Source organism: Lissotriton helveticus, chromosome 4_1 (assembly GCF_964261635.1).
Source record: "Lissotriton helveticus chromosome 4_1, aLisHel1.1, whole genome shotgun sequence".
NCBI lineage: Eukaryota > Metazoa > Chordata > Amphibia > Caudata > Salamandridae > Lissotriton > Lissotriton helveticus.
In genome coordinates, this window is record NC_136063.1 from 1,431,222,685 (window position 1) to 1,431,246,038 (window position 23,354).

Genomic DNA, 23,354 nt, shown 5'->3' on the forward strand with positions numbered 1-23,354 from the left:
ACCAAATTTGGAGAAAGCTAGCTCTTTACCCAGAAAGCGAGCTTCATGTAATTTGGTGACATTCCATTCAGTAGTTTGAGAAGTTAAGGCTCAAAATGCACAGATACCCGGATCGTTAGGCTGAAATTAAAAACTTAAATCCTTCTGATTGGCTTTGGGGGCATTTTCAGAGTGGGTGCTGCTGGTTGCAACATGAACAGAAATGTTGCTGCAGCCATTACAGGATTTGGGGATTTGGTCCCCTTCTAAGAATGCTTAAATACAAAAATTAAAAATGGGCACGTTAGGGATACCCTGAGTTCCTAGTCTTTTTTGGGGGGAGTGGGGTCAGAGGGACACCTTTCAACCCCGGGGTGCCAACATTATTCTATGTTTTTGTTTTTTAATCCTGGCATGGTCCTGCAAGAGTCTCGTCCATATATATTTTTTTAATACCTCCATGGTAGGCCAGGATACCGGGTAGGTGTATGCCCATTTATTTTCATTTATGGGAAGGGCATGCAGCCTCCCCTAGCCGATTTTCCCCCTACCTCCCCAAGTTGACATTCCCCCAGGGACCCCATCCTGAGAGGTCATACGCAATGCTGTTCTAGGGACCCAATCACAGAGAGAGTTCAAGTTCAAGTTCAAGTTCAAGTTCATGCATTTATAAAGCGCACTACTCACCCAGAGGGTCTCAAGGCGCTGGAGGGAGGGGTTTACTATTTATCGAATAGCCAGAGTGAGTTAATGGTCTCTGCCCACCATTCATGCAGACAGGGGAATAGTGCTTTGCCTTCTCTGGCTGGAGCCGAGAAAAAAGGCCATGTGCACAGGTTTTCAGACAGCACCTTACCTCATGACACTCTGGCTCAAATTAGGTGCCAAAGCTCCTACTACACACATCTTTCGCCCGGTTCACAGAGTGCCCATTCCTGCTAGACATCCAAGCAACATTAGGTTGCCAAGCTACTACTGTGCACAGCCTTCATTCACCCTGTTCACAGCTTTTTACAAAGTGGTCACTTCCTCCAGACACCCAAGCCTCATTAGGACACCAAGCAGCTACTATAAAAAGCAGTTCTGCTAAGCACAACTTTTCACAGAGAGCTTACTACCTACAGACTCACAAACACTGTTAGATGGTTAAGTCCCTACTATGCTCAGCCTTTGTTCTGTGGAGAACTCATCACAGACAGTCCACGTCCTCCACACACACAAGACCTTTTAGGAGGCCCAGCATGTTGCAAATGCATTAACTCGTTAGCAGAACAGAAGCTATAGCATATTTGCACAATGTTTAGCTCACCGAGTACCTTTCAGTGTCAGTGGCATATAGCAAACTGTCTCACTGATGGGTGATATCAGCAGTGATATCATCAATCGTGTTAAATGATGTCACTGAACATGTCATGACTGATTTAGTATGCGAGGTCATAAGCTGTTCCTGGCAGGGCACAAGGTATAGTCAGCGGAGTAATCTTTAGCTGTTAAAAGTTTGTTTTTTTTTTAGTATAAATGGTATTTTGAAACTGACATGTCCACCTAAACTATAAAATCACTTTAACATTTGTTTTTCTCAGTGAATTTCTAAAGTTCTTTTCAACCTAAAGTAAGATATTATTACCAGACCTAACTATAATGACTTTAACCAGTTCTTTTAAGCGATATACATGTTATACATAGTGGGGTAATGGTGTAATATGGTCCAATATTACCATCCAGGAGTTCTAATGACATCACACATTTACAACTGTCATCTTACCTCTGAAATGGCAATACTGGACCATATTTCATATTATCCATTATGTTTTTTTCTTTTTGTATGTTTATTTTGGGGTATTATCTAAACAAATATGCTGTCATCAAATTACAACTTACAAAGGGTCATGCTGCCAATTAGAATATTTAGATGTATCTTTCATGAATACATTGTTGATAATACAATGGACAGTGGTGAAGGCCAGATGATGTACGTGTTTGTATGGCTTCAGTGTTTACCATATAATTATGGATGTACTGAATTTGTCAAAAAATTTGAGGAGTTCACAAAAATGTAGTCTCAAACTCCTTGAGTATGTGTCGCACAATTTGAAGTTTGTCACAATTGTGAACACCTTGCTGGTTAACTAGGACCTACATGCCACAACATCATAGTAGCCCAGACAATCGTAAAGCTATGCAGAGTGGTCTGGGGGGATGTAATTATGGTCATGAAACCAGTATTTCACAGGGAACAGTGAAATATTTCCCACATTTCACGGTTCACTGGGAAAAAAGGGTTTTTACACCACTGCATTTTTTGCAACAAAAGTACCCGACCATGTAATTGTATATAGCTATTTATAGCTTTAGCTAGGGGCAAAAATAGTAATGTACTAAACTGTTGAACTTTTTTGTTTATTGGATCCCCACCCCCCAAAAAAGAGTCAAAGTGTTGCAATAAACCTACGTTATTGCCATACGTTAAGAAAAATCATCGTACAGATAAACCATTTAGGAAGCAAAAACAACTCAATTGTTTTCCAGAGCTGTTTCTTGATGCAAAAACTGAAGACTGGTTCTAAAATATAACAGGGACAGACAAAATAAAAGAAGCACACCTTATATTACAAGGAGTGTGCATGTGTAGGCTTTTTCCCGCTGGATGCATCATGGTATATTTTACACAAGTATTTTATTCTGGTAGTTAGTAGGTACAAAGTTTAAAAAAAAATCATAAACCTGCAAGACATTTATTATTTGTTGGTGGAAGGGCATGTTTAATGGCATCTGGTGAATGCATATACTTTCCTTCCTTTAAAAAGCTTTCCATTTTGCACAGCCTAGGCATAACTTAGCGTCAATGTGTATTAAAATGAAATAAATAGATAATACTTCCACAGAACGTGTCAACTTATGCAATGCTGCATAATTTGACTTTTCTTGTCACATAATTTGTAATTCAGGCCAATGTGACGCTCCACTCATAATTCGAACCTAGTTATTGGGCACAAATCAATGTCATTTTCAGCCACTGGGGACAGAGGGTAGTCAATTCTATAAAGCGGATTTGAAAACTCTGTTTAAACAAACATTTCTTTAGGGGTCTAAAGCACGATTATTTGGGTATTGTGACAGCTACACTGAATTGTTGGATGGCAACAATTTGGCGGAGGATTACATACAAGCACCTCTCTATGAATAAAAGCAAACGCAACACACCACAAGCTATGTAGGCGCACACTGTGGCGCCACAGAACGACAAACGACCATCACCACTATTGTCTGGCGGCATTATGTACCATAAGACACAGTGGCTGCACTGAGCATGCAGGGGTACTGCCAAGGTGCCCCACAGGGAACAAGGCTGCTAACTGCATTTAAATCCACTGGGGAACTCAACCTATCTCGTCTCACAGAAATGTCTGGCACCAGCATCCTCACAAAGGCATCTCAACATTGGGTTAAAGTGTGAGGGCAGCTTAATTAAGTACAAGAAACCCCTTTCTGACTACTAACAAACACACAGCATGTGTACAGGAAGGATGTAAGCGATCTGGGGCCAGAGAACATTCCTGCATTGTGTGGTAGCAAGCCCGCATAGGCAGGCCAGGAGGAGACGTGAATCCTTGGCAATGGGTGGCGCTTCGCACCATGGTACCCTAATCGCGATCCGTGCACATCACACAATGTCGATGTGAAGGAAAGCTGAGAACACGCTCCTGTTTCCAGGCTACCATGGAAGAACCCAATGATCAATCACACTGGCAACAAAAGTAGAAGAAAGGTGTCTCTTAAAACGTCCACAATCCACAGGCGGCTTTGGAAGTTATTCGCACACAATGGCTTTTTCTTTTAATATCCTGGTCGATCACAAAGCCCAGACTGCAGCTAAAACCTGCAGTGATGTCCATGGCCAACAAGCAGAAAGCACTAGGTTCCCTTGTGTGTCGCACTCCTACGCCCACATCCACACCATGACCAAGCAAGCTGTACAGGGCTGGATGAACCTACTATGGTGGACAATTTCAGGCATTTCAGCAAGTGTTGTAGGCCTAAGGTACCCCAGTGGAAGCTTCTAAAGATGCACCAGAGAGTAAATCTGCACTTCATACAATATCCTGTGTCAGGCGATGTGCAAGAGAACAGGCCTTTAAAAACGGTAATGGGCAGAACCAATTTATTTCATGCAGCAATAGAAATATCTTCAAACTCTCCATATCGAAATGCAAAAAAGTGGAAACAGATTCTTATATCTGGCCTTCAATCCAGAACAGTGATTTGGAAATGTGAAATAACAATAAAATACTTAAAATAATAAGTAAGATGGGACAGCTGGAGCAAAAATCCTCCGATTTCCACCTTTACACTCGCATAAATAGAGGTTTATTAATTCGCTAACAATGTGTGCATCCCTTAGAGACTTTACAACATCTGGTCCATTTAAAGGTGTGCAAACGTAGATTCCCACTTTTATCATTTCAAAAGCCTAAACACTCACCTGTGGGAACTAGGATTTGAGATCTCAGGTTCACCATTATTTTACTCATCTCTTTGTTGTTGACAGCATGTTACATAGAATCCAGTACAAATATTGGCCCTGAACACAAGGCTCTGAGCACGGACACAAATCTACACCAGCATCATGCTCCACTGGATGAATTTAATTAAGGATGGTGGGAAAACAATATTATTTATTTTACAAGATGTGAAGCTCTTTTGTATATTTTAAGATGTACGTATGACCATTTTTAATCCATTCACAAGCCAAACGTAAATATAAGTGCATCCCAAATAGCTAAGGCCAAAACAACAGAACAATGTCATTCAACAACACTTGGTATTTTAATACGTAAGCCGTCATGTTGTTCATGTTATGGACAACAAAAATACAAAATCTAAATTTGACAAAACACGGTGTCAAATATGCTCTGCCTTTGTGCATGGTCAGTGGATTCAATTAGACAACTTGTAACAAAAAATCTTTCTCGTTTTATTACTATTAAAAACATATTTCCCACTACAAGCCCCTTTGCGAAATGCAATTCTTTTCGTATCTGTAGGAGTTGAGAGGAGGTCGCTGAGATTATAAAAGAAGAAAAAAAACATAAAATTATCACTTTTAGCATCTTGGATATTCTGCTTTCGTGAAGTTCAGCTTATTCCTAGAAATGACAAAACGTGTTTTGTTAAAGACAAACACAAAATTGCTGGAAAACCTGAGAGGACTCTGTGCAGTTGGAGGGCATGGGAACTAAGAGAAAGATCATGTGGGAAAAAAAACGCATGGCTGAGGACCGCTCAGGGACACCGCTTCCCTGAATGTACTCTCACCAGCAGTGGTCAGGGAATACCCTTAAGAAGAAAAAAAATATGTATTTATAAACAAGAAGTGGGAAATACTATTACAACGCATGTATTTACAACGCATTTTTTTACAACGCAGGTATACAACGCATACCATTACAACGTAAGTATTGGTAAGTATATATAATTTGTTTAATTTTATATTATTTAAAATTAATATAATTTAATGTAATTGTATTTAATTTAATTTAATTTCATTTCATTTAATTAATTTAATTTAAATTTAATTTTATTTTATTTTTACCCTGTACCCCTTTACCCAAAAACCCAAAACTGACCCTGAACCCTAAAAATACCCCTTTACCCAAAAACCCAAAACTGACCCTGAACCCTAAAAATACCCTTTTACCCAAAAACCCAAAACCGACCCTGAACCCAAAAAATACCCCTTTACCCAAAAACTGAAAACACCCTAAACCCTAAAAATACCCCTTTACCCAAAAACTGAAAACTGACCCTGAACCCTAAAAATACCCCTTTACCCAAAAACTGAAAACTGACCCTAAACCCTAAAAATACCCCTTTACCCAAAAACCCAAAACTGACCCTGAACCCTAAAAATACCCCTTTACCCAAAAACCCAAAACTGACCCTGAACCCTAAAAATACCCCTTTACCCAAAAACTGAAAACTGACCCTGAACCCTAAAAATACCCCTTTACCCAAAAACTGAAAACTGACCCTAAACCCTAAAAATACCCCTTTACCCAAAAACTGAAAACTGACCCTGAACCCTAAAAATACCCCTTTACCCAAAAACTGAAAACTGACCCTAAACCCTAAAAATACCCCTTTACCCAAAAACCCAAAACTGACCCTGAACCCTAAAAATACCCCTTTACCCAAAAACCCAAAACTGACCCTGAACCCTAAAAATACCCCTTTACCCAAAAACTGAAAACTGACCCTGAACCCTAAAAATACCCCTTTACCCAAAAACTGAAAACTGACCCTAAACCCTAAAAATACCCCTTTACCCAAAAACTGAAAACTGACCCTGAACCCTAAAAAAAAACCCTTTACCCAAAAACCCAAAACTGACCCTGAACCCTAAAAATACCCCTTTACCCAAAAACCCAAAACTGACCCTGAACCCTAAAAATACCCCTTTAAAAAAAACCTAACATATAACATTTTAAATATAATTATATACTTACCAATACTTACGTTGTAATGGTATGCGTTGTAAAAGTACCTGCGTTGTAAAAACATGCGTTGTAAATAAATGCGTTGTAATAGTATTTGCGTTGTAAAAGTTCCGTTGTAATGGTAGTGCGTTGTAAAAAATGCGTTGTAATGGGTGTATACCGAGTCTGTCAGTGTCTGGAGTACTGTTGCATTGATCATGGCAACTGTACTATTAATGGTTTATTAATTATGGCTCAGTGTAAAGCGTGAAAAAATAAAATAAAATATATATATATATATATATATAGATATATAGATAGATAGATACATACATACATACATAGATAGATATTTTGTTTTCTTTTTGTTTTATTGGCTACTAGGGAATAACGATGATGATTCAGTGAGGCCCACTTTTAAGTTCAACTCTGAACCGATTAGTAGCGCATACAAGGGGGTTACTATAATAATGAAAGAATAGTAGCAATATCCCTAGAATACCAGTATTTACTTTATAGAACAGACTACCCCTGTAACTGTTTCCTGATAATATCCTTAGTGTCACTGTAGCATAAACCTATTCTTGAGATGTCACTGTAATACAGTTGCATAGTTTTTATATCACACGCAGAGCTCATGCTCTCCCTTCTCCTTTCAAACAATACCATGACCCCCACCTCGGTTCATTACCATTTTTCACTACAGCTCAACACTACATGATCCTGCTCCACAAACTCCAAACCAGTAACAAAATCGAAAAAAATAAGATATACAAGCTAAACGCTGCAATTTGTTTTCAGTTCAAGGTACTTGTTAAATCTTTCCATACTGCAATTGTTAAATAATGTACCGTTATTTTAATCACACCGAGCTGTGACATCATCAGACTGGAACTCAAGAAACGCATAAAAGAAAAGACCAAAATGCAAACCCCCAGGCTCTAAAAAAACATCCTGCCACCAAGCAGGCCTGCTCCTCGATTCCACTTCACCAAGGAGCTGAAAAAAAGTAGGGGAGGGTGGAACTCACAAAGTTATCTAAACAAGCATTTGCAATGCAATAGGTCTCCCAATAGGAAAGTTTGAGCTATTGGTATTGTAAATGACAATTTTTTTATTTATGTGTTGGTTTTGAAAATAGCGAAAATAATAGCTTTGTCATTTACAATGCCAATAGTTTTAACTTTCACAAACGTGACATCTATAGCATTTGTAATGCAATATGTGTTGTATTTACATGACTTAGATGTATTAATATTACAAATAACAATGGCTTTTATTTTTTTTAATAAGTAATAAATAAAAGTTATTGTATTTTATAATGGCAATAGCTTAAACTTTTGCAAATAACTTTTGGCAAGATTATGTTCAGTGTATTTTATTGTGATGAAAATCCAAGAACAGAAGTGAAATATTAACATCTTTTTGTTAAATTTGTAATAAAGCTTGAAACATTGAGAGAACATATTAGAACCAGTTGTTGTTGAATGGTGGGTGCATAGAGTGATGCTGTGGCCTTCGGTAGTGCAGAGTGATGCTGTGGCCTTCGGTAGTGCAGAGTGATGCTGTGGCCTTCGGTAGTGCAGAGTGGTGCTGTGGCGTCGAGTGGTGCTGTGGCGTCGAGTGGTGCTGTGGCGTCGAGTGGTGCTGTGGCGTCGAGTGGTGCTGTCGCGTCGAGTGGTGCTGTGGCGTCGAGTGGTGCTGTGGCGTCGAGTGGTGCTGTGGCGTCGAGTGGTGCTGTGGCGTCGAGTGGTGCTGTGGCGTCGAGTGGTGCTGTGGCGTCGAGTGGTGCTGTGGCGTCGAGTGGTGCTGTGGCGTCGAGTGGTGCTGTGGCGTCGAGTGGTGCTGAGGCGTTGAGTGATGCTGTGGCGTTGAGTGATGCTGTGGCGTTGAGTGATGCTGTGGCGTTGAGTGATGCTGAGTGATGCTGTGGCATTCAGTGGTGCCGAGTGATGCTGTGGCATTCAGTGGTGCTGAGTGATGCTGTGGCATTCAGTGGTGCTGAGTGATGCTGTGGCATTCAGTGGTGCTGAGTGATGCTGTGGCATTCAGTTGTGCTGAGTGAATCTGCGGTACATTGACAAAGCCAATAGGTTTCACAATTGTATTGTGCAGTTTGAGATACTAATTTGTGGACTCCCTGCAAGACCAATGTATTTGAAACATTGATATTGCTTTTCTGTTGCATTTTTTTTCCTCATGTATTTTTGTCTATGCTTGCTCTCTCTGCTACTGGAACAAAGTAAAATAGTACCTTATGCATTCGGGTGGGGTGCAAGGACATACCTAAATAGGCAATAGAAAAAGCTGACACCAAATACTCCTGTTGGCTGATCTAAGATCTCTTAGACATTGTCACGATCAAGGGGGTTGAAGGTTCCATGGCAAAAGCAGCCAATGGCTGACGGAGACTGACCCAAAGGCCCTTGAAGGGAGTATAGGTTGCAAAGTGCTTGCCGTGAATGGTGTAGGGGCTGGGAGGACCGTGACTGAAAGTGACTGAGGCTAGGTGGTATGTTCCAATCGGCCAGAGGGAGGAATTCCAAGCAACGAACAAGACTGTAGTCAGCAGCCTGTGACGATCCTGAGAGGAGACAAGCGCGGCTGCGAAAGCGCCGTGGAGCCAAGCCAGAAACGGCAGGGGGTGGGGGAGCGGATTCCTTTGAGGTTTTACCATACAGAATGAAAAGGTACAATGTTTTCCGGAAGCAAGCTATTTCTTTCTGGAGTGACTCACTCTGCCACCATGCTCAGCATCAGCACAATCAGCCCGAAGTTTGATTGTGGTGACACAGGAATTCCCCATTAAATTGTTTTATGCCGTGCAAAGACCTGCGAAGTACTAGTCCCAAGTCCCCCATTCGCTATAAATAACTGAAAGGTGTGTTCGCGATCATGCAACAACCGCCAAATGTGGGTGAGTTGACCGGTATGCTGGCCAGCATAATATAGTCACGGCCTTGCAACTCACAACCGGGCTCCGTGATAGGCAATTAGGCAGGAGGCTTAAACCAAGGAAGGGCACCACAGGGGCTCACAGTGAAGACGGGGGCCTAATTTTTTTAACCTTTCTCTGCTGCATGCGTAATTTAAAAAATAAAAGTAAAGCCCTGCGCAGCTGTTGTGGAGACGGTGCTGCGCTGGGGCAAGAATAGTATAACGGAGCTCAGAGCGGAGCAAGGCAGTGAAAGTAAACTAGTTAACAAGATCATACCTGCAAAATTGAAATTTTGCCTGGGTCTGATATAGAGACCATGCTTTGCAATCAATCACTCCCTTAGAATCCCTAGAATAGTTAAAACCTTTGATCGCGGTATACAGATGTGTAGTGTGCGACCATTATCCTAGATAGCCCCTGGGAAAAATGTTTTTTTTTCTTTTCTAAAGCGTTACTCATGAACATATAGAGGATTTCAATTATTTACTAAACACTGATTAAAAGCTAAGTTTTATTGAAAGGCTATGCCCCCACCCTCTTTTCATGAAATACATTGAAGACCAAAGTATGAGCAATGCCAGTGCTAGAATGCCAAAGGAAACTGGCAGCTCTGCTTTTAACAATAAAAGTGATATCACGCCAACCCTGGCCAGCGCTGGTATGCTGATGAGGAAGTGTGCTGCCAGAGCCAGCAGTGAATGTACCATGACCACTGCCCAGGTTTAAACCCCCTCTGGTCACCTGCACGTCATAGGAACCAAGTGCCTGTATTCCATCAAGTCATGTTTTGATGTAATTTCATGACTTTGATTTAATTTAATGTAATGTGATCCTGCAAGTCCATAGTATGGCAAAACAGCGCGGTGTTTCCAAAACACAAGATGGCCTCTGTTGTACGTAAAAGAACCTGGCCAGAGGTGTTCGGTTAAACATGACATTAAAGGGAACATTCCAAAATACGAGATGGCTTCTGCACGTGAAGGAGCCTAGGCAGAGGTGTTCTGTTAAACATGAGATGAAATCAAAAGGCCCCCCGCAGTGCAGGGTAGGGGGTGGGAACGAGCTCCAGGGAGCCCCCCTCAGCACATTTACCTTCCTAGTGAGTCTGGATTGGGGTCAAGTTTTGTTAGCAGCTGAATGGTATATTCCAAAATCCGAGATGGCCTCTGTACGTAAAGGAGCATGGCGTTCGGTTAAACATGAGATGAAATGCAAACCTTCATTGGTGGGGCACGAGCTAGCACACGGTCTGGGCAAATTCTCTCTCATCCGAAAGAAAGACCGTCGAGGAACACATGTTGTGAGGAAACAAACACAGAGGTGTGAAACTTCTGATGTTTGTCCTGAGACGCATACAGCCGTGTGAAGTGCCGCCTGGACCTTTGAAGCAGTTTTACAGTGAATTGTGCAACCCGAAGCCCACAGATGGGGAGGAGCCTGCCGTGCGGGGGCAAACATTTGTCACTAACGACACTGTGTATGCTTGCTATACTTAGCAGTCAAATTGCCTTGTGACTTTCAGCCAACAGATCCAAGCATGCCGACTCTTACTGTTCCATTTTATAATTTGATGAATCCTTAAACTACAAGTTCCAGAATGCTTAGCGGTGGTGTCTGAAAGAAGCACCCTGACTGAAGGTCAGAGTGGCATTGTGGGGCCGGGTGAAATCTTAGCTCATAAAGGCGCTTCAGCATTCCACACCTGTCTTTGAGCGTGCAAAGCTTTATCTGGTCAGCTCATTTTAGGACTCTGTCTGCTAACTGAGATGAAGAGTTTCTGCTTGCATTTGCTTGTTTATGGGCTTACTCTGTAGTAAACGTCATGAATACACATTCCATGTTTCTAGGTGGCAGGATCTCGGAGAATAAGTTTTAGCTATCCCTAAAATTTATTTGATATGTATTTATTTATTTCACTTCTAGACCTGATTGGGGACACACGGTTCAGCAGGAGTTAGACTGGAAGAAGTTTGTGTTTAAATAATAAAAAAATGGATTTTAACTAAAGGCTATTTTTTGGCACAGGAATACCATTTGTGATTTGTTATTTAAAAAACAAACAATGTTGGTGCCCGATGGATCATAACGTCAGTAATCACACTTTCATACTTACTTGCGAATACATGCAAGCAGAAAGGGTAACTATCAGTGAAGGTTTGACAACTGTCCATGTAATTACATACCTGAGCAGCGAAGGGAATGAGCCAGCTCGGCTGCCATAACCTGGATAATAAGACCTATCCGTAGCCGGAACATTTCGGCAAAGAGAGAAGGCTGTGTTCGCATATACATGGCAAGACACGCCAAGATTTACTAAGCGGAAGAAGCAGAACATTTAGTATAACTCTTTAACACATTGCTCAATCAAATAAATGTACATCTATATTTTGCTGACAAACAGATTAAGCAAAGAGCAAAACATTGGATATGCAGAACAAGATAAAGAACCGGATATTTGTGCTTTTGTGAATATGCCAGGCTAAATGCACTTAAAACCAGAATCCTCCATTGATGGCACACTGGATACTAGGGGAAAGAAAGCTTGGAAAAAGGTAATCTAATGTTGACTTCCAAAACAAAAACACGGCCTCGTGGCCGTGAAAGCGAAAGCACGGCAGGGGTGAATTGCGCGCTGGGGAGGCTTCACGCTTGAATGCCTGAGGCCGAACGTGTGCTGGGGAAGCTTCAGATGCCTGGCTCGGGGAGCAAATGGGAGCGAGGCTGATGGGTTTGTGCACGCGCGTCTCACACGAGTGCATCACATGAACTGGACATAATCCGCCCTTGTTCAAGAGTTTGTTTCCTCTACTATATGTTCGAGCTATTAATCCCTGCGGGATATAATAGCTCGACCTAAAAACCACAAGATTCCACAGAGTTCCACAAGCGGTGGATTTCCGGTCCGTCGCACTGCTCATGCTGTTTTTTTAGTGCCTGGAGCTTGTCCCACGCTGTAAAATCTGTGAGAATGGCACGACGCGACATGCCGGAGGGCATTGCTTCTTTCTGACACTCAAATGGATTTTCTACTCAAGCATCAGCTTTCACAACACAAGCAGCAACTTCCTCAAAGATAGCGGTAGTGAGCTGCAGCAACTGCCTACATTGAGAAATCTTGCAGGGGGCAGTTAGTGCTCGTTCTTTCTTGCTCGCGATCTCCAACTTAACATTGGCGATGCACGTGTGAGAAAAACTCGTCACATGGCAGGGGGCAGAGTTTTTGCCAAACTGCGTGCTCAAAGCGGAGCGGGCAAAACTTTGCAAACTCTGCCGGCGGAGCGGAGTTTATCACCCACCCCTAAAACAGATGTCGTCAAGGAACCTTTTGCCAGCTGCCAATAAGTATACTCTCGCCTCATCTGGTACCATGGATCGTACACAAGCAACGCTTACATCTACTCCAATTGTATACACTATTCTGACTTACAAAACATTATTTACCCATTTACAAATAAATGAATACAGAGCAATGCTGATTCCCATCAATGTTTGCGCTATTAATGTAAGATATACATACATATCAAAGCTCACTGCCTCTGTAAAGCATTTATCTGGGGGTCTAGTGAATTTGCCGGAGGTTTACATCAATATCTTGATGATCAACATCCGAGAGTACATTACTTAATATCTGGGCGTCATTGTAATCCTCTAGCTGTAACAGCAACCTGACAGGAAGCGCAGTTCACAGGGGGTGTAGCCCTTCCATTCTCATCCTCCACTCTGAGGAAAGGCATTTGGGAAAATGAACTCTCAGACAGTTGCACTTTACACAAATGAGCTTTGGCAAAGTCAAGCAGTCTGGCCTTGGCAAGAGTGACATTTTATTTATTTCTGCAAACATATGCAGGACAAACAAATTTGCAAACATAGAAAAGATAAAGGTGTCACCCCACAGCAGCCCAATCACCCCAGCCCAGGTACAATTTGTGCTGCTTTTTTTTTTTTAAGGAAGCTAGGACAATGGGTGACACTGTCTTATTTTGTGGTGGGTGGAAACAAAATCAAGTGGCCAATGGAGAAGTTCGATGAAGAGGGCAAGAAAGAAGAGGGAGGGAGAGAGTAACAGGCAGATTAAATATATAATGAACTTTTTAGAAAATATGAAGATTGGAAAAGCAAAAACTGTTTATAAACGGGACCTGAAAATAAGGCAGCCTTTTTAGATGCCACCACATTTAACCTAACTTTCAAGCATCCTATAACATACCCTCAAGCAAGTACATTTTCGGGAAATTATTAGTCACATCAAAGTTCTTTGTTTGTGTGGATCATTTGGTTTCAAATTTTTCGCGGCTGACATGTTCTTGGTGACTCATATTGCCCTTTTAATGGGCAGCTTGGGCTACCGTATTTGGTGCACAATACTGGCAATTTATATTTAATACAGGACAATGGGAACTGCAGTTGGGTGCCATTCACCATCTCAATGCCGCATCCTCATTAGGAACACAGATAAATCAGTGCATAATAGATTAAAAACTGTGCTTCAGAGGAATGCTGTCAGACAAATCTGCCAGCAGCATTGAACATTATTAATGCCAGCCACATTTTGCACAGATCGTTAAATGAGGCAATAGGCCTCAGTCCACAAAGTTTTGAATAGACTCCTGCCATTTTTGTTTTTTCAACAGGGCAAACCAATTCTTTTGGCTGCTCAATTTTCAGAATATGTCGACTAATAAACTTGGTTATTAGTGAAGGATGCGAGTCGATCACACATAATAAGTCTGCAATTGTCTTTTTACTAAGAAACACACAACCCATTGCAGCACTTCACATTCGTAGGGTAGCAAAACAGAGCAGTCAAAGGCCTACTCAGGGAAGGTGGTGGGGCTAGTAACCCCTGCTCACTGGTGTACAACAGTACTCGAATTATTATCCTGTGTTTTTTCTTTCAAAAAAGGTAAAGTACTTCCTTTAAGCATACACTACTAAATATTATGCATTAATGTACCAATATGTACAGTTGGGTAGATGGAAATGCCTTTAGTGACACCCTTATACCACATTACATCCCTAATGTGTCCTGAATCCTATATTCACAATAGCCTTACCTATAATAGATGCCATATCACAATATAAGGGACTGTCATTTTCAACAAGGCAAGCCTACCGGCCCTGTCAGGGTGTCAGCACATTAGTAAAAACAGAAACATCGTATAATTTTCCATTGCCACACAAATGAAATCAATGGGGACAGAATAAATAGGCATACCATGTTACAACCCACTCACTGAAGTTAACATGGATAGTATCATCATTCAATAGCATTTATTATACTGTTAAACCTTGCACTGTCAGCCATCAACATTGTCAATAAAGCACTGAACTGAACAATGTGCGCAGAGTTTCTCTTTTACTTCTACTAAACTGATACTGCAGCTTTAGGATCAGTCATCAGGGTTCCTGGACTTACAGAACCCAAATAAAGGTTGCTGTACTTCCTGCAGATCCTCCCCCAAAAACACAGTTGGTGGTGCCCCTGCTCCTCTTTGGTACACCACTCCATTATGCAAAGTATGTTCCTCGTAGGGGCTTTTGGGGCACTCCATGCTTCAAATAATGCATAATGTACGAGTGCCTCCGAAACAAGGTTTTTTGGCTTTTCGATGGCTGCCCCTGCACTGCATATGTTTTTGTTTGTGACTATCCTGGTAACCCCCCCCCCCCCCCCTTCCCCCTCCCCCGGCAAATTACTGAATTACTGCTGAAGGGTGTGTCAACCTCCAGGGATTTGCCCTCCCCAGGAAAATCTTGAAGTACCATCATGAAGCACTATGTGCTTTTGTTCTCTACTCCGTCCCCTTGGGGGGGGGGGGGGGGGGGGTCGTGTATTCCATGATGAAATTTCCAACCCCATAAGGCCTATCTTGATAAACTGGGCTCGTTTGGCTACTGTTGTCCACCAGGATGATTTTCTTCAGGCCTCCTGGACTCAAACTTGCTTTTTGTCAGGGAGCCTGGTTTTATAGCTCGCTTCCAAGACTAGTGGTGCTCTGTCCATCTTTGGAGGGTTGGGGAAAGGGGAGTCTTCCACTGACCCTCTGCAGCCAGCCAGCCAAACACCACCATGCAGCACTCCCAAGGTCTCACTACCTCCCGGGTCCTTGAAGGCCACCTGTGTGTCAGCGGAGCCAAGGGCCAGACAACAAAAGTCCCAGGGGAGCCATTCAGAGTCCACTAGCAGACACATTCCCCTAACGGTTCCTTAGGGGGCACAAGGGGGAATGCGCCACTGGTCCTGGGGAGATTTGTCCAAGTCCTAGGATACAGCTGAAGTCAAAGTCCATCCTTGCAGGGGCATCAGGTGTTTTCTCCTTCTAGCTGGGCATTCTTTCACCACCATCTCTCCTGAGTCCAGTGTCTTCTCATTAGTCTCTCCCTTGTGGATGGGTTTTTAAGTGACTGGAAAGTTCTAGCAGCCAGGCACCCCTGGCCAATTCTAGGGTGCCACATCACTACTCTACCTCTATCCCAACCCAGCTGCACAGCATTATAGGACATTGCAGTATGACGACATCCAGTTGTTTGTGAAAACAGCTTCCCAGAGAGCCTCAGGGCTGACACAGGTGCTTGAGCCCTTCCCACTAAACATCAAAGGTGAACCTGTGTTTGGCTCTAGAGGTATCTCACTCCTCCTTTGTTTCTTTGGGCCTAAGCTGTTTCAGGACAGGTGTAGTGTGACCAGCTAATTAACAGGTGCAGATTTTCTCCCTGCCTCTCCCTTCCCCAGGAACTGGTTTAAACACTGCTAATGGCTCCAAAGTGTGACACAGCCTTTGATCTTCTTGGCGAGCAGAGTAATTGACCTATCCCAGTAGGAGAGGACAAAGGCATGGAACTGAATTATAAACTGAGCCTGGAGAATATGTCAAATATTAAAGTGCCATAAGCAGTATAAGTATGATGTAAGAGACTGTGGACTAAGGTGCATGGTTACCTATATACCGCTACCTTGATGGACCCAGTAGGCATAAGTGGTGTCAAAACTGTACATTAGTGCAGATGTAGACTATAATGTGTAATACAGTTTAAGTACACAGACCTTCAATAAACAATGCAGACCTACACTGCGAATGTCCACTCACATTAAAAGGCCTACACCATACGCCTCTTTGAGGACGCTATTGCCCCTGCGGATCCTGCCAGGCTGTGTCCTTGAGTGTTAGGCACACTACGGGGTCCCGCGCTGCAGCGCATGCCCCCCCCACTTTGCCCCAGACACGCCACCCACAGCAACTATCCCTATCCCTTCCCCTCTCTCTACTCCCTGACCTCAGATTCTCTTGCTCCGTCTTCTTTCTTTCTTCCTACTTGCCACTCTGGCCTTCGTCTCGCTCTGAGACAGTTGTGCCCTGTTGGGCTGTTTACTGCAGTTGGGCTAGTTGCCTGCTACCTACCTCCCATGCATAACGGGCGTATGCCTGCGTGTGCTGAGCTTTTGTTTACTCCTCCATACGCCTCGCGGCCGGCTCTCTTGAGAGAGTTGTAGGCATGGCGCTGTGTTAAGGCTTTGAGCCGCCTCCAGTTGATACGCAAGCATAAGAACTATTGCAAACGCGGCCGGCCTCTACGAGAGGTTGTAGGCTTAACGCTGTGTTACAGATAAATAAATGTGGCCTGTATGGGCCTGAACACAAAAGGCCTACACCAGGTCAGTTCCAATCCCGCAAGGGTGCCTTCTGTGACAGGCTATATGTGGGCAGACACCATACTGTACAACATGGCAGTCCCACCCGCACAGGTGAGCACGTGTGTGTGCACTCATGTGGTCACGTCTAGCCAGCCTAGAGTCGCATATCCTACCTGGGGATCAGTGGCTTTATCTTAAATGTTGGGTCCTGGAGAATAACACTCCGTTCATTTAGCATGAATTTACTGCGAGTGAGATTCAGGTAGTTAGATTCACTCTCGGTAAAAGTTCAAGAACAGAGTAGTCAATCACAAGGGGATTAAATGGGCAGAACCTATTTGCTACAGTAGAAAAAAAGCTAATGTGTATCTGGGAACAACACAAACAAAAATGTTAAAAAGATGCTTCATTCCAAGTATACAAGCCACAGGATTAACTTCAATTGGCAGAGCTGAACACTATCATTGTATAAACAAACAAAGAATATTGAAAGGGAAATGTTTATGGTTGTTGACGTATTAGTGAAACGCAAACAAGAATGACCAGTATTTCTCACTTTTACAAACTAGAAGATCTACAAAAAAATCAACAATCAACACAAAGTTTTAAAAAACTACAAGCAATATGAAAATGGTAAAGGTAAGAACTATATCGCAAGAAAAATAAGGCATGAGCAAAATATTAAATGGGATAAAGTATCTTCTGTCATACATTATAAGGATATTGCAACTCACCAACCAGTTTTATCACCATGTAGAGGAATGAGGCCAAAAGACTTTACTAAACTCAGCCACCCTTTTGTTTTTGTATGAATAAATCTCTCTTATATCAATCTTTTACAACAAACCCCATCCTCCTACAAATTATCCACACCCTTGTCCCGCCTCACCCATCCTGGCTATGAACTGGTGTTATGTTTATTTCCATTTAATAATGCAGTGTTTCATGTGATGGTATGAGGTGTCAAACAATACCTTTGCACTCTATTTCCAGCCCTCCTTCCAATTTAACCAGTTGCTCCGAGCCAGTTGTACACTCTCTTTTATGGCCTTGTCAGACCTCAAATTCATCCTGTTCGTTTCTGGGTGCTAAAATACACTGTTGCTTGTGAATAATCTCTCTTTAAGATAGTCTTCCCCGTTACTAGGTGTCCACAGCACCCCATGGTCCATCAATAGACTAAGTGGAATAATGGCTTGCCATAAAATACCATCTAGAAATCTTATTACATTCTTTGCGCTTATAGTCTTCACACACAACACCTCTGGCCTCAAGAACATATTCACCAAAGCAATAACATATGAGGTACTAGTTACACCTATAATGAGTCCAAGGACACATTTTTCCAATGTCCCAATGGTAAAATATGGGACACTGCGGGTGAAGACTTGGTTTTACAGACCATTTCTCTACAATAGCACTCAACAAAACCTTTCACAAACTTCCCAGTACCGAATCCAGCCCTGGCCACCAGCAGTGCATTCTCAGTTTCTCTTTTGCTCTGGTAATTCCTAAATGCTCCACATATACAAAGGCCAACAACTTAGATCTTAATTTACTTGGTATAATTAGTCTTGCTTCCCTAAAAAGTAGTCTGCTCTTTTATAAACCAAAAGTGGTTACCCCTCTCTGCGAATAGTTTATTTGTCTCCCGCCTCCCTTGTAGATACACTGGGTTCTGGAAATATCAAATTCTTTCCCAAATCCCTCCTTTCTTTCCTTCTGTGACATACTTTCTTCAAAGCCCAAATCTCCTCATTATCTCCTTCCTTAGAAACTTCCCTCGTCATCAACCAGTCCCAAAAGCATGCTGCTGCACATTTTTCAACCCTACAAGTATACTATACTTTAAATACAAGCTCTTACCATCTATTTAAAAATCTCAAGGAAACCACATCCAGCCCTATCCATAATGCAAATGTCCTTAAGGTCCTGTGCTCCATCCTCATGGTGAACAAGTTCCCACACAAACCTCCTATATTTGTAACGGCCTAAACTGCAAGAACTACCCTCTCAATTGCAATCAATTCTTTTCACTGTATCTATTGGAACTCTGCATTAAACAAGCCCCTACACCTTTGCTGCTAGCCTCTGTAGTAATTATCCCTACCAATTAACCTTCTCTTCTGATTTATCTTCTGTAGCTGCAAGCGCTGGGATGCCTTCGGGTAGCCATGCGCTATAAAAGAGTTATTTTCATTTAATTCATTTCATTTCATAATTGTATCTTAATACTGCTCTATAAATGTAAATGGGGGAATCAGAAAATTACTTTATACACTTTAAAATTATTTCTTACACTCCTCATTCCATTTAACTTCAACTCACATCTTTAATAATGTCTTCAAAGACACCATCTGATTATATATTCAAGTGTGCCTAAACATTGAGCAGACCCTTATTACAACTAGGTTTATGAACCCTTCGTAAAGTTTCAACTAACTTTTCTGTGGTTTTCATCCTTCCATTGGCCAAATGATGATCTATCGCCATACCCCCTAGGTCGGCCTTTAAATTATTTCAATGTAATGTTCCGTTTGAACAACTTATCGACTACCTCACAAGCAATAATGGTTAATGTCAAACATGATTCAAATGTAACGTTTATTTAATCATCCTTCACTATTACCATTTCCACGGGTTACCTTTGTTACTATTGCTCACCTGTAGGATTGTCTTCTTTAGAGTTCTCTTTTTGTACCGATTTTGACTTTCCCCAATCTGTACATTTAATGAAATGTTCCTTCTTATCAAAATGTTGGCACCCCACTTTGATCGCTGGATACTCACTATCTTTTGCTGCGAGTCCCACAATCCTTTATCTGTATCACGACCCTTTGAATTTCAAATCCTTCCCACTCGATTGTCACCTTCTTCGCAACCACTACATGCACATCTACACATCTACCATTCTCTATCTTGATTTCACCCACACAGCATGTTTTACACTTTTAGATACTAGAAGATTCTTGTTGAATGGTGGGTCATCTTTAAACCATCTCTCTGAACCCTTTCACTCCCTACACTACACTATGACATAAATTGGAACTTTATTCTCTTGCTAATTTGGTGTCTGAATTTGCAGGATGGAGCCAACTTCGGCAAAGTCACAACGTATTTCTCCCATTCACCATCCCTGTGTGGCCCAATACCAAAATAGTATCTCTCAGAACTGGTACTGTGAATAGGCAAATAAACACAGATCTAGTTTCTACATACCTAGTTCAAATCCATTCAACTTATGTGAATCTTCCTGCTCTAATTCAAGTTAATTTTCATAAACATCTCTCCCTTTAATCCCCAAAGAATGCGTACATAATGGTGGTTTCCCTTCTATGGTCACCAAACCGTCCAGCACAGTAATTAAAAACATCTTCCATTTGCTATACTTTGGGTAGGGCTCGCATGGTGAGCCATGAAAGGGCAAGTAGTGACCCAATTTAGGTGCAGATGTGTGCCCAGTGGTGACTGCCCCGGCTCCCCTCTTCCCACCCTACCGACAGGCAGTTTTCCAAATGCATTTACTAAGTTGTTTATTCAAGAGGTGCAGCGCAGACAGCGGAATTCCAGTCGGCAGGAAAGATGCAACATAAAGGGTGCACACCCATTTTACATTATGATCATCCCTACAACTGAACAAATAAAGTTAAAGTAAAAAGTTAACTACTTTGCAATGATCCCGGTACCAGAAATAATGCCAGATAAATTCCTTTTTCTCACAATCCTTTGGCATCTAATGTGAAACCTGATTATACCTATTCCTGGCCTACCACAATACATTCCTAACAGGTTTCCCATCACGGGCTTGCACATCACCGGTGATATGCATTCTCCACCCAAAGACAAACTAGGGTTTGGATAACAATTTCTACCTACTCCTTCATCAAGCTATCACTTAACCTGTGCACTGCCAACATCTGATATGTTACTGAAATGTCATAAGAATGGACTCACTTATGACACACAAAGTGTCTCAAAGTTGCTTCCAATCACCGTAGCCACCTGCACCCGCATTATAAGCAGTCAAATATTTATAAGATGGTTCTTCAAGTTAGTCCAGTAGATGTACATACACTTATGTACTTAAGCACCTGGATGCATATCATTGCATATATGCACAATGGAGTTAAATATGTAGGTGCACATCTACTTAAAACGGCTCTGGATATCCCCGTTTATCCCCTCTGTCAAATTGTTGGTGAAACTCTGCTGAACTGGTGCACATATCAGCACAAGCAAGGACTGATGCTGTGGAAAATGATTAATGCCAGGCCACAGGGTCAACAGAAACACACACAGATGGACACTAGCTCTTGTATAATATCAGCAAAGAAGGCTGAAAGGTGTGCTGGCATTAATAAGATGCACAGCTGTAGGTTTTACAGGCATTACTAAAAAGAAACAAATTAAATATTACCATACATTAGGGTCTCACATGACATTCAGAGGTATTATTTTTCTTCGGTAGCAAATCACTGTAGCTCAGAAGATCATATAATACATTGGTACTGCTATGGGGCTTGCCTACTTCTTGCAAGCGCCGGATTGCTTTCTAAGTGGGTGCATAAGTAGCTTCTTCGTCGTGTACCCTTGATGGGTTATTGAGCACTCGGATTTGAGTCTGGTTCCTCAGCACCCTTGCACTGCGTGCTTAGAAGAGTGAAGATTGGGGTTAGACCTAACTGAGACATGGTGTGTGAGGTGCGTGGGTTGGAGGCCTGCTGCAAGCATGGGGTGTTGAATATTGCTGTGCATAAAGATGAGGATGGAGACATCTTGCATCCCAATATTATGAGAGGGCTAATGAAATCGAGGATGGGAGATAGGTCCGCGGACTGAATAGGACAGTAGTTTGTGTAGGTTCTGTCTACAATGGTATTATGTTTCGGGAAAAAATCAAGGTCTCGATGACCCTTTGAATTCCTGGCGGTTACGGTTTATTCTCACTTTCATTGATAACGTTTCAGAGTTTGCATGTCTGCAGGGAGAATGGTCAGCCGTCCAAGTCATGCCTTTTTGCAAAGAAGGGGATGTTCAGAAGTTGAAGCATTCTGCATCTAAATCTCTAACAATGGAGCGCAACGAAGCCTGAGTTCCGATGGTAGACAGAGGGGTCCCACTATGGGGCTCGCTCACTGAGTGATGCAAAGAACTTTGCATGAGATCCTTATATACGAACGAATCCACTGAAAGGCCTTGAAGGCTGGGGTGATAGGATCCAATATGTTAATTTATGCTTACCATTTGTCAAGCTGCATCATTCGGGATGCAATGGAATTTGGTGATCAAACAGCCAAGCTGTCCTACAACCTATTAGGAGATGCCCCTCAAAGCTTGTGTGGCCAATCCTGCCTACTATGTGAACAAGGCACAGCGGCTTGCCGTGGTATACACTGAAAGATTAACGCATCCAGTTTTTTGCTTTTACTGAGTTTTACAGATAAATACAGACAGAAAATACCTTTTTCTTGTCTTCATCTATTTTTAAAAGCGGGAAAATACTGAAAAATGTGCTTGTTGTGAATGGCTCTCCATGCGGTCTTTTGTAAATTCCAAGACAGCAGACGAGTTAGACCGCATGGTGAGTTTAAAAAACAGGTTGCGATTTCCCTAAACACAGGCATAGATTAACATATATGTATAGTATAATGCTGATATTTACCTGGCGGTGTAGTGTTTTTGCTATACTTGGCTGCTTAATTTGCTAAAACGCGATAGGCATCAAAGTATGAGCGCGTGTTTAGAAGTCAAATAAATATGGAAATATACCATTTTATCATTCCATTTATCCACAAAACACAAAATAATAAATAAATGTGGGTAAATACCAATAAGACGGCCACAAAACAAATATTGGTAAATATAAAAGGAAATGTAAAAAAATAAAAAACGCTAAAAAACAAGTAGCCCTATTTAAGATCTATGATGGGCACTTTCAGAAATCCCAAAGCTGCTGGCAGTCTGGGCTCCGATCTAGGCAGGGCTTGGTAGCACCACGGCGCGGCGCTGTCTCTAACAGCGCATGTTTACCAGTCACTCGTCTAGATGTAATTGGTTCCCTCAGGCTTGCAGTTAAACGGTCACATTATTCGCGGCCCCAGAAAAGTCGATACAGAGAGGCACTCTGTCTCCTTGACTGCCATTCCTCGTCTGAGGCGCGCATTTATCTCTGTTTACTTACCCATGTGCTCTGCATGGCCGCGGGAAGAATGCCTGTGCATTAGCATCGCGGAAATAGCCATTAGCAGGGCCGACCCGAGTGCTTTTTCACAGCTAAGCAAGACAGTTACCCGAGACGGTGTGAAAAACGTGCCCTCTCTCCTGAGAA

The 23,354-nt window shown here is 42.2% G+C and overlaps 1 protein-coding gene across 1 annotated transcript in view; it reads right to left on the reverse strand.

Annotated features, from left to right (window-relative positions):
- KIF13A (kinesin family member 13A) overlaps positions 1-23,354 on the reverse strand; it is an 836,323-nt gene that overhangs the window by 625,083 nt on the left and 187,886 nt on the right. The gene's annotated exons all lie outside the window — the stretch shown is intronic.